The sequence below is a fragment of the Tamandua tetradactyla genome, chromosome 7 (assembly GCF_023851605.1).
Source record: "Tamandua tetradactyla isolate mTamTet1 chromosome 7, mTamTet1.pri, whole genome shotgun sequence".
NCBI lineage: Eukaryota > Metazoa > Chordata > Mammalia > Pilosa > Myrmecophagidae > Tamandua > Tamandua tetradactyla.
In genome coordinates this window covers 5,875,715-5,886,835 of record NC_135333.1, presented here as the reverse complement: position 1 = coordinate 5,886,835, position 11,121 = coordinate 5,875,715, and the positions used below count along the sequence as shown (strand labels likewise).

Here is an 11,121-nt window from a genome sequence, read left to right as displayed (position 1 = left end):
TTGAATAATATGATAAATGAGCTAGACTTAACAGACATGTAAGAACACTGCATCCAAAATAACAGGATATGCATTCTTCTCAAGTGCAGATGGATCATTCTCCGGGGTAGACTACATGTTAGGTCACAAAACAAGTCTCAATAAATTTCAAAAGATGAAATTATACAAGGCATCTTCTCTGACTACAATGAAATCAAGCTGGAAATCAATAGCAGGCAGAGGAATAGAAAATACACAAATCTATGGGAAGCAAACACTCTTAAGCAATCACTGAGTCAAAGAAGAAATAATAAAGGAATCAGTAAATATCTTGTGACAAATGAAAATGAGAACACAACATATCAAAGCTTATGGGATATAAAAAAGCATTTATCGCCTAAATGCTTATGTTAAAAAAGAGGAAGGAGCTCAAATTAGAGTCTTAACTGCACACTTTTGAGGATTTCGAAAAGAAACAGAAACTAAGCTCAAAGCAAGCAGGAGGAAGGACATAATAAAGATCAGAACAATAATAAATGACATAGAATTTAAGAAATAGAAATAACAAAACCAAAAGTTGGTTCTTTAAAAATATCAATAAAGTTGACAAATCTTCAGCTAGACTTCTGACAAAGAGAAGATGCAAATAATTAAAATCAAAAATGGAAGAGGCAGCATTACTACTGACCCCACAGAAATAAAAAGGAATAAGAAGATACTCTTCAAAAGTGTATACCAACAAAACAAAATGAACAACCGCAAATGGACAAGTTCCCAAAAATACATAAATTTTTGGTGAGAGTGTTGAGTTCACTCAATTGGTAAAGGATAGTCTCTTCAACAAACCATGCTGGGAAAACTGAATATCTACTTATGCAAAAGAATGTAGGGGAACTCCTAACTTACACCATACACAAAAAATTAACTTGGAATGGATCAAAGACATAAATATAAGAAACAGGACTATAAAACTCCTAGAAGAAAATGTAAGGAAGCATCTTCAAGATCTTGTGGTTTGAGGTAATTTCTTAGACTTTAAACCCAAAGCACAAGCAATGAAAAAAAAATAGATAAATGGGACCTTATCAAGATTAAAACCTTTTGTGTATCAAAGGACTTGATCATAAAAGTGAAAGGGCAACCTACTCAATGGGAGAAAATATTTGGAATCCTCATATTCTATATGGTTTAAATCCAGAATATATAAAGATGTCCTGTACCTCAACAATAAAAGACAAAAAGCCCAATTTAAAAACTGACAAAAGATGAATAGACATTACTCCAAAGAGGATATACAAATGGCTAAAAAGTACATGAAAAGGGGCTCGACATCATTAGATATTAGGGAAATGCAAAGCAGAACCACAATGAGGTAACATTTCACATCCACTAGAATGACTACTGTTAAAACAAACCATCAGAAAATTGCAAATGTTGTCCAAGCAGGAACCAGCATCAGGAACAGAGTTTGCTCTTCCCTCAGAATGAAAGGAGACAAGAAATTTAACGTTTATGCCCAAGAAAAGCAGAATTTCGTCCAGCTCTTCCCCCATTCTCAAGGTGCTAACCAAGGATGAGATAGGGCACTCAGAGACAGGAGATGCTATTGCCCAAAGAGATCCTGGAGTAAAACGCCATTGGAGGCAAGTACAATCAGGGTCTGATGGGGCTGGCAGTTTTCCAGGAGCTGGAGGAGCCAAAGAAGCAGGATACTGTTCGTTCCCAATGGGCCCTGGCTGTGGGCTGGTGTGGGGAACCACTCTCAGTTTTTTTCCTGGTGTCAGACAACATCATGGATTCATCCCTCATCCAATGGGGACAGCCCTGCTGGTATCAGAAGCCAGGCATAGGTTTGGATGCCATTAATGATGCCATGTTGCTGGAAGCATATATCTACTGTCCGCTGAAGCTCTACTGCCAGGAGCAACCCTATTATCAGAGCATGATTGAGCTGTTCCTGCAGGTTTCCTATCAGACTGAGATCAGGCAGACTCTGGATCTCATCATAGCCTTCCGGGCAACATGGATCTTGGAAGATTCACTGAAAAGAAGTACAACCCCCCATTGTCAAATACAAGACAGAGTTCTACTCCTTCTACCTTCCTGTAGCTGCTACCATGTATATGGTGGGCATTGATTGGGAGAAGGAGCATCCCAATGCCAAGAAGATCCTTCTGGAGATGGAAGAGTTCTTCAGATTCAGGATGATTACCTTGACCTTTTTGGGTACCCCAGTGTGACTGGCAAAGTTGGCACTGACATCCAGGACAAGTGTAGCTGGCTGGTGGTTCAGTGTCTGCAACAGGCCTCTGCAGAACAGTGCCAGATCCTGCAGGAGAATTATGGGCAGAAGGAGCCTGAGAAGGTGGCCAGGGTAAAGGGACTGTATGAGGAGCTGGAGTTGCCAGTTATCTTTACATAGTATAAGGAAGACAGTTACAGCCCCTGTCTGGGTCTCATCAAGCAACCCTCTGAGTCCCTGCCCCCGACTATCTTCTTGGGGCTGGCACACGAGACCTACAAGCAGAAAAAGTGACCCAGAGACTGGGAAGGCAGGGAGGGGAGACTCTAAATAAACTAGTCTAACAATCAAAAAACAGAATTACAAGTGTCAGAGAAGATGCAGAGAAATAGGAACACTCATTCATTGCTGGTGGCAATGTAAAATGGTGCAGCTGCTGTAGAAGACAGTTTGGCAGTTCCTCAGAAAGTTAAGAATTACCATATGACCCAGAAATTCCTCTACTAGGTATATAACCAAAGAACTGAAAGCAGGGACTTGAACACATATTTGCACACCAATGCTTATGGTAGCATTAGTCACAATTGCCAAAATATGGAAGCAACCCAAGTGTCAATCGCCGATGAATGAATAAACAAAATGTGGTATCTACACACAATGGAATATTATTCAGCAATTAGAAGGAATGAACTTCTGGTTCATGCAACAACATGGGTGAACATTGAAGACATTATATTGAGTGAAATAAGCCAGAAACAGAAGGACAAATATTGTATGATCTCAGTGATATGAAATAATTAGAATAAGCAAACTCATAGAATTAGAATCTAGAATATAGATTACCAGGGGCTGGGATGGGAATAGGAAATGGGTGCTAACGCTTAATTTGTATAGCATTTCTATTTGGGTTGATTGCAAAGTTTTGAAAATGGATGGTGGGATGGTAGCACGTTATTATGAGTGTAATTAACGGTGCTGAGTTATGTATGTGAATGTGGTTGAAAGGGAAAGTTTTGGATCCTGTATGTTACTAGAGTAAAATCAAGTGATAAAACATAGGACTGTACAACATAGTGAACCCTATTGTAAGTGATGATATAGTTAATAGTATAATTATAAAAATGTTCTTTCATGAATTATCACAAACATATCACACTACTGCAAGGTGTTAATAACAGGATGATATATGGGAAAAAATATACCCTAATGTAAATTGTGGTCTATAGTTAATAGTAAAATTATAATATTCTTTCATCAATTGTAACAAAGATATGAAACTAATACAAAGTGTTAATAATGGAGAGGGGAGGTAAATGGGAACACTGTATTTTTTACATGACTTTTCTGTATACCTACAACTTCTCTAACTTAAAAATAAATGTTTAATTAACTCAAAGTAGATCAATGACCTAAATTGAAGAATCAGGACTATAAAACTCTTAGAGTAAAACATAGGGAAGCATCTTCAGGACCTTGTCTTAGGCAATGGTTTATTAGATCTTGCACCAAAAACGTGAACAACAACAAAAGAAAAAATAGAAAAAGGAGCCAACATCAAAATGTAAAACTTTTGTGCATCAAAGGTCTTCATAAAAAAAATGAAAAGACAACTTACAGAATGGGAGAAAATATTTGGAAACCAGATATCTGATAGGGTTTAATTTCCAGGATATCTAGAGAAATCCTATACCTCAGTAACAAAAAGATGAACAACCAAATCAAAAAATGTTCAAAAGACTTGAACGTCTTCAAAGAAGAAATACAAATATCCAAAAGCACTTGAAAAGACATTCAGCATCACTAGCCATTACAGAAATGCAAATCAAAACCACAGTGGGATACCACTTCACACTCACTAGAATAGCTACTGTTAAATAAATAAAGAAATAATAAAATAAGTGGTAGGACATGTAGAAATAGGAACACTCATTCAATGTTGGTGGCAATGTAAAATTGTGTGGTCACTGTGGGAAACAGTTTGGTAGTTCCTCAGATAATTAAGTCTAGAACTACCATATGGCCTGGCAATTCCACTTCTAGGTATACTCAAAAGAATGGGAAGCAGATATTTGCATACTGATGTTCACTGGACTATTACGCAGCTGTGAAAAGGAGTGAGGTTCTGATGCATGTGACAACATGGGTGAAACTTGAAGATCTTGTACTGAGCGAATAAGCCAGACACAAAAGGATAAATATTGTATGTGCTCACTGATATGGAATAACTAGAATAAGCAAGCTCATAGAGTCAGAAACTAGAATACCGTTTACGAGGGGAGTTAAAGCTTAATTGGAACAGAATTTCTGTTGGAGGTGATGGAAAAGTTGTGGTGATGGATGGTGAGGGTAGGACAACAAGGCAAATGTAATTAACATCACTGAATGATATGAAATACAAAAACAGGGACGAGAAGGACATACCCCCAAATTACACAGGGGACAATTCTGGTGAAGAAAGAAGAGAAGGGAATAGAACTGGGAGAAGAAACAAAGAAACTTTTGTTTAAAAAGTGGCAGTTGATTTTATTTCTCTTAAGGACAATAACAAAGTTAACATCCTCTAGAACAGGGGCTTTCAAATTTGGGTGGGGAAGCTCCGGGGTGTTTTGGAGTTGATTCAGATCTTAGTGGCTCTTCCTTTATTTGTTTTAAATATTTGTTTGCAGCATAAGGTCCTCATGCCTCCAACTGCTGCCTTAGGCTGACAGGGATTGTGTTTTTCTTTCTCACTATTTCGCCTGTCTCAGTGTCTGGTCCCAAGCAAGTGCTCAATAATCATTTGTTGAACTAAATTTTAAAATAGGTTGTTTCAGTAAAATGTATAAACAAATCAAATGGTAAAGCAGTAAACTCATAATATAATGGTGTAGAAAAGATGGTAATATATGCTACTGTGAGGAAAGCTGTGATGTAGCTATTTGTAATGGGTTCATCACCAAGGAGGAACAAGAATTCAAAGTGACAAAGGGCATCTGAGTAATGGCTCTTAAACCATCACAGAGAAATAGAATGAAGAACTGAGTTCTGAAGTGCAAAAATAATGCAGATGCAATTAAGTCAATTCCGAACCACAAAAGCATAATCATGGTGAAGGTTATTAGGAAGCTGAAGGCAGAGGTTATATGGATCCCTGTGAAGTCATAAATTCAAATTCCCCCCCCACCACAACCTCCTATCCTTCTAGCCTGTCACTCAGTTACATCCATTATTCATTCCTCATTTTTTGTACTTCTGAGGGCCTCCAGCCCACTGACTTCCCTGCTCCTCCCATACAATTAGTTCTTTCTTTTCCTCATTTGTCCCTCTAATCAAGTTAGATTCCATGATCCATCACTTCAAACCCCCTCTTGCCAATTTCCTCAATGTCCTTATCATGCTTCCTTTGAAACTGCCTGGCAGAACCCCAACCCTGGATGAACCCAATTATTAATCTTTTCAGTGCCTTTCATCCTCAGGCTACTGAGCTCTGTGGAAGAAAACTGCAAAGCATGATGTCATATGGGAAATTATTATGATGCAATGGTAACCTCCAATTCAGTACCTCGCAAATTATCCCAGAGGTCAAAAACAGAAAGACTCACAGACCAAATGAAGATACTTGGGTCACATGGGTTATTAAATTGATTTGAAATAGACAACAAGAAGCAAAGGGAAAAGCATAAGGTAGTTAGCACACTTAGGATATGGTGTAAGCAGAGTAGAAAACCACACCACCTGAATCTTGTGTTTTGAAATTGAGCAGGGGACCTCAGCAGATGAAAGGTGTCTGGAACAACCTGGAGCCACCCCGGTGATATCATCCCAGTCAACTCGCAGATGCATGAGCAAGAATTAACACTGAGTTTCACCGAAAGTTTTGGTGTGGTTTGTTATGCAGCAGTAGCTGACTCGTATAGCTCTCTACCTTGTTTGTTCTTCTAGCCTCATAGAGGAAAGGCATTTAACATTTTCTGAGCACCTACTGTCAAGTACTTTCAAATATATTATTATATATTGGATTTTTTAAAAAGCCTATGAGGTAACCAGTGTTTTCTTATTCTAGAGTCAAGGAAACCAGACTCATAGAAATTAGGAAGCTTATCTAATGAAAAAATTTTAGTGAAGAATTAGGAATCTAAAGCAGGACTTCATGCAAAGCAATACTTCCATAGCCAAATTTATTATAAAGATCAGATGAGGTAGCTGAGTTATCCAATTGCCCACACCACTAAATTTTGTACCCCAACATTAGTTCATCAGGGACAAAGAGAAAATTATTATGTCCTATGTGAATCAGAAGGAAAACCTGTTTAACGGCAGAAAAAAAGTGGAATTTGGTACTGATATAATAGAGGAACTCTCCCTAATGCATCTATCATTATGGATAATGAAAGCTATGCATGATTAACTTTTTGGAATTTCCCTGTTATCTTTTAAGATCAAAATATCATCCTATCCTCTGACTCGGAGTGGCTGCAAGATATTCTTGCTGAATTAATGTAAAATTTTGAAAACCTAACGCCATCCTCTCTGCTAGCATTTGAAATTAATTTCTTATAAAACAGCTTTGCAGCATGAGGCTTCTCTGTACATATTTGGGTCTAAAAGCTTTGAAGTACTTTTAATAATGTATCTTGGGCAAATATTTAAAATAGTGCTTTTTTTTCCTTTTTTTTTTGACATGGGCAGGCTCTGGGAATTGAATCCGGGTCTCCCGCATGGCAGACAAGAACTCTACCACTGAGCCACACCTGCCCGCCCAATATTGCTTATTTTTAACCTGAGCAGAAAGTAAAATGAAAAAGAAACTTGGGTGTTTTTCTCTTTGATCTCCTAAAAACAATATTCTGAACACATTGCAATGTACAGAATGAACAAGAAGAAATGAGGTACAGAAATCACAAAAGATATGGGTTAAAATCAGTTGCTTCCTATGTGCATAAACCCCAAACACTCTAAGTTATTGAATTTTGCGATTTGGTAAATGTGTTGTTGTGAAAAAGGATTAAGATAAATTCATCATATTATGCATTATATAGTTAAAAGGAATATCATGGGGCAGATCCACTGGTAAACTTTCAGATAAGCAAAAATGAAAAGGTCTGGAATCTCTTGTTTAAACAGATTTAGTACGCGCTCAGCTGGCTTCCCTTATTTACAACAAACTCCTAAGTAAAGATTTGCATCTCTGAGGTTATCAAAAATGCTCCCACATATTCCTTGCTATCCCCACATATTCCTTGCTATATTGTCTCTATAAAAGCAATACTGACATTATGAATTTAGCAAGGAAAGTCTACTCCTAAATTTAAGGTCAAATTTCAAAATAAAACAGAACATTTTTTAATGGCTTAAGTAGGTTGGTTTGGCTTATTTTTTTTCTTTTTTACAAAAAGCAAAAAATTAATCACATCAAACGTTCAATGCTCAAAATGAACCCCTAGATATGCACCTGTCAGCTGAGCAATGGCAGAGAGTAATGATCCTGTCCCTTTCACAAAAATTAGCAAACTGAGCGAGGCACCATAGCTGCCTGTGTTAACTCCTTAAATCTGGATAAATCATTCTAAGCCTCAGCACTGTGTAAGTAGCAGAAAGAACGCTGGCTCTAAAGAAAGAGCCTGGGTTTGAATCTTGCTTCTTTTATTCACCTGCCATGTGAATAAAACTTCAACTTCCTCATCTATGAAAATTGAAATACTAATCCTTAGCTCATACTGTTGTAAAAAAGAAAATTGTAACATATGTGTTCACACATTACTAAAGAATCAAAAAAAGTTTGATAAAGAACTGACAGATGGGACATCTCACTTCTCCCCAATCTTCAGTTCATAAAGTACCTTGTTCCTTTTAAGACATTGCTTTGCACGTAATGTAGTAGGTATATGATAGTTCTCTGGGCCTCAGTTTGACCAAAATGAGACCCACCTCATAGGATTAAGATTAAGTAACATAATACATGTAAACATCCCTTCTTAGATCTCCTTGGGGTCCAAAGAGGAACCTGGTTTCTGGAGAAGAAAACCTGTTTCAAAAAAGACAGTCTATATCACAAATTCTTAAGATGAAGTGTACTAATTCTTGTTTATATGCAACTTCTCTTGAGGAGGATAACTGATGTACCTAACATTTGAGAATTTTTTAAAGCCACATCTAAGCAATTTGTGCTTCCCTACTAGAAGCGGGAAGCTCGGCATGAACTGACAGAAGCCTGTCTCTCCATTAATTATTCCCATGTAGCTCCTTTGGACTAAAGTGAGTTATGTAGAAGTCTGAGAAATGTTCCCTCTGCTTGCAGTGAGTCATTGATTAGTAAGAAGGAAGAAACTTTGATGCTTGATAAAGCTGCTCAGATCCACACAATTTTAGATTGCATTAGAAAGCGGCATTTTACTCAAGCCAGCAAAAAATCAAAGTTGGACTGTGAGATTGAAGACCTTTAAGCATTAATGAGAGAGAGATTAAATTTTACTTAGGTTTTATTGTAGAATAAATAAATATATATATATGTTATATATTATATATATATATATATATATAACAAAAAGGCATATATGTTTTTATATATAACATTTCCCATTTTAACCATTTTTAGGTTCATACTTCGATGGTATTGATTACATTTACACCCCAAACAGAAACTCTATACACATAATTGTTTATTCTAGATATTTCATGTAGGTGGAATCACTTAGTATTTGTCCTTTTGTTGTCTGGCTTATTTCACTCACTCAGCATGATGTCTTCAAGGCTCATCCATGTTGTAGCATGTATCAGAACTTCACTGTTTTTTACAGCTGAATAATTTTACATTTTATATATAATCACACTTTGTTTATCCATTCATCTGCTGATAAACACTTGGGTTGTTTCTACCTTGGCTCTTGTAGATAATGCTGCCACGAACATTGGCACACATATATCTGTTTGAGTCCCTGCTTTCAATTCTTTTGAGGTATGTGCCTAGGAGTGGGATTGATTGCCAGGTCATGTGGTATCTTAGTTTTCTTGGACTGCTATAACAAACACCATAAAGTAGTTGGCTTAAAAGAGAATTTGCTTTCTCATAGTTTGGGGGGCTACCAGTCCAAATCAAGGTGTTGGTAGGGTAAGGGCATGCTTGCTCTGAAGTCTGTAGCATCCTGATGGTGGCTCACTGATGATCCGTAACTCAGTGGCTGCCTCCGTCACATGGCCGTCTGTCTCCTACTCCTCGCACTATTGTGTCACTGCTTATAAGGTCTCTAGTCATGTTGGAATAAGACCCACCCTGAATCAGTTTGGTCTAATTTTAGCAGGATCTGCAGGGATCCTATTTACAAATGACCTCACAGCCACACTGCTGGAGATTAGGAATTGAATGTGTTTCTGTTTGGGATAGGATTCAATCCATAATTATGGCAATTCCATGTTTGATGTTTTGAGGAACAGCTGAGCTGTTTTCTACAAGGGCTGCATTCCCATCAACAATATGGAGTGTCCCAATTTCTCGGCATTCTCCAAACACTTGCTATTTTCTGAATTTTGAACTAATGGCCGTCATAGTGGGTGTGAAGTAGCATGTCATTGTGGTTTTGATTTGCATTTCCCTAATGGCTAATGATGTTAAACATTATTTCATATGCTTGTTGGTCATTTGTATATCACCTTTAGAAAAACGTCTATTCAAGTCTTTTGCCCATTGTCTTATCTTGCTAAAGTTATTGGAATGCAATATACCAGAAAAGGAACAGCTTTTATAAAGGGGATTTGTAACGTTACAAGTTTATAGTTCTAGGATCATAGAAATGTCCAAACTAAGGCATTCAGAGAAAGCTACCTTAACTCCAAAGAAAGGCTGATGTCTGTCACATGGGAAGGCATGTGGCTGGCGGCTGCTTGTCCTTGTTCCAGGTTCCATTACTTCCAGCTTCTGATGCCAGCGGTTTCCTCTCTAAGCATCTGCGGGTCTTCACTTAGCTCCTCTGGGACACAACTCTGGGTTCAGGCTTGGTTAGCATCTCGTAGGAGGGCACACAGAGAGTCTGCTGGGCTTCAAATGTCCCTGACTAGGTATCTGCTCTGTCAGCACTCCAAGCACCTCTGAGTGTCTCTGTCAGCTCTGAAGCAACTGTTCTCTAATTGTCTGCACCTGAGGTTTCTCCAAAATGTTCCCCCTTTTAAAGGACTCTAGTAAACTAATCAAGACCCACCTTGAATAGATGGAGTCACATCTCCGATTAACCAAAAGGCCACGCTCACAATTGGGTGTGTCACATCTCCATGGAAGTAATCCAACCAAAAGTTCACACCCACAGCTAGGTGTGTCAGATCTCCATGGAAACAACCCAATTGAAATTTCCCACACTAAACAATCTAGCCCCACCAGACTAGATTTTTCAGACCAGACAGTTTTTCTGGGGTCCATAATAGTTTCAAACCCACAACCCACTTTTTAATTGAGTTATTTTTGCCTTTTGGTTGCTGAGTTCAAGAAGTTCTTTATGTATTCTGGATATTAAACCTTTATGAGATATATGATTTTCAGCTACCAAATTTTATTTAGATTTCTAAAACTTATTCTTTAAGACAATCTATTTCATTTTTAAAAAGTTTTCTAAAGTTTTTTCCTTTATTGAATCTTCCTACAACTTACCATATGGAAAGACCCTTTCAGCCATATAACAAAGCAAACTTTTTCAACTTCCTGATAGGTGTTTCTTGGCTGCTTGCTTTTCTACTTGCTTACTGTCCTGATTATTTTTGTTCCTTCTAATTACCCGTTTAGCTTTCAACAAACTTCACTTTAATTTATTTTATTCCCAGTCACTGGTTGTCATTGGTTTTTATTCTCGTGTCCTTTCATTGTTAGAAGCCTTGCCAGCTTCGCTAGGGCTCTGTGTCAGTCTTTACTTTAATCAGCCTCTAGGGCGCAATTCAAA

The 11,121-nt window shown here is 37.7% G+C and overlaps 1 pseudogene; it reads left to right on the top strand.

Moving 5' to 3' along the window:
• The first annotated feature begins 1,451 nt into the window (after positions 1-1,451).
• LOC143689467 (farnesyl pyrophosphate synthase pseudogene) lies at positions 1,452-2,515 on the top strand (annotated as a pseudogene).
• Positions 2,516-11,121: the final 8,606 nt, after the last annotated feature.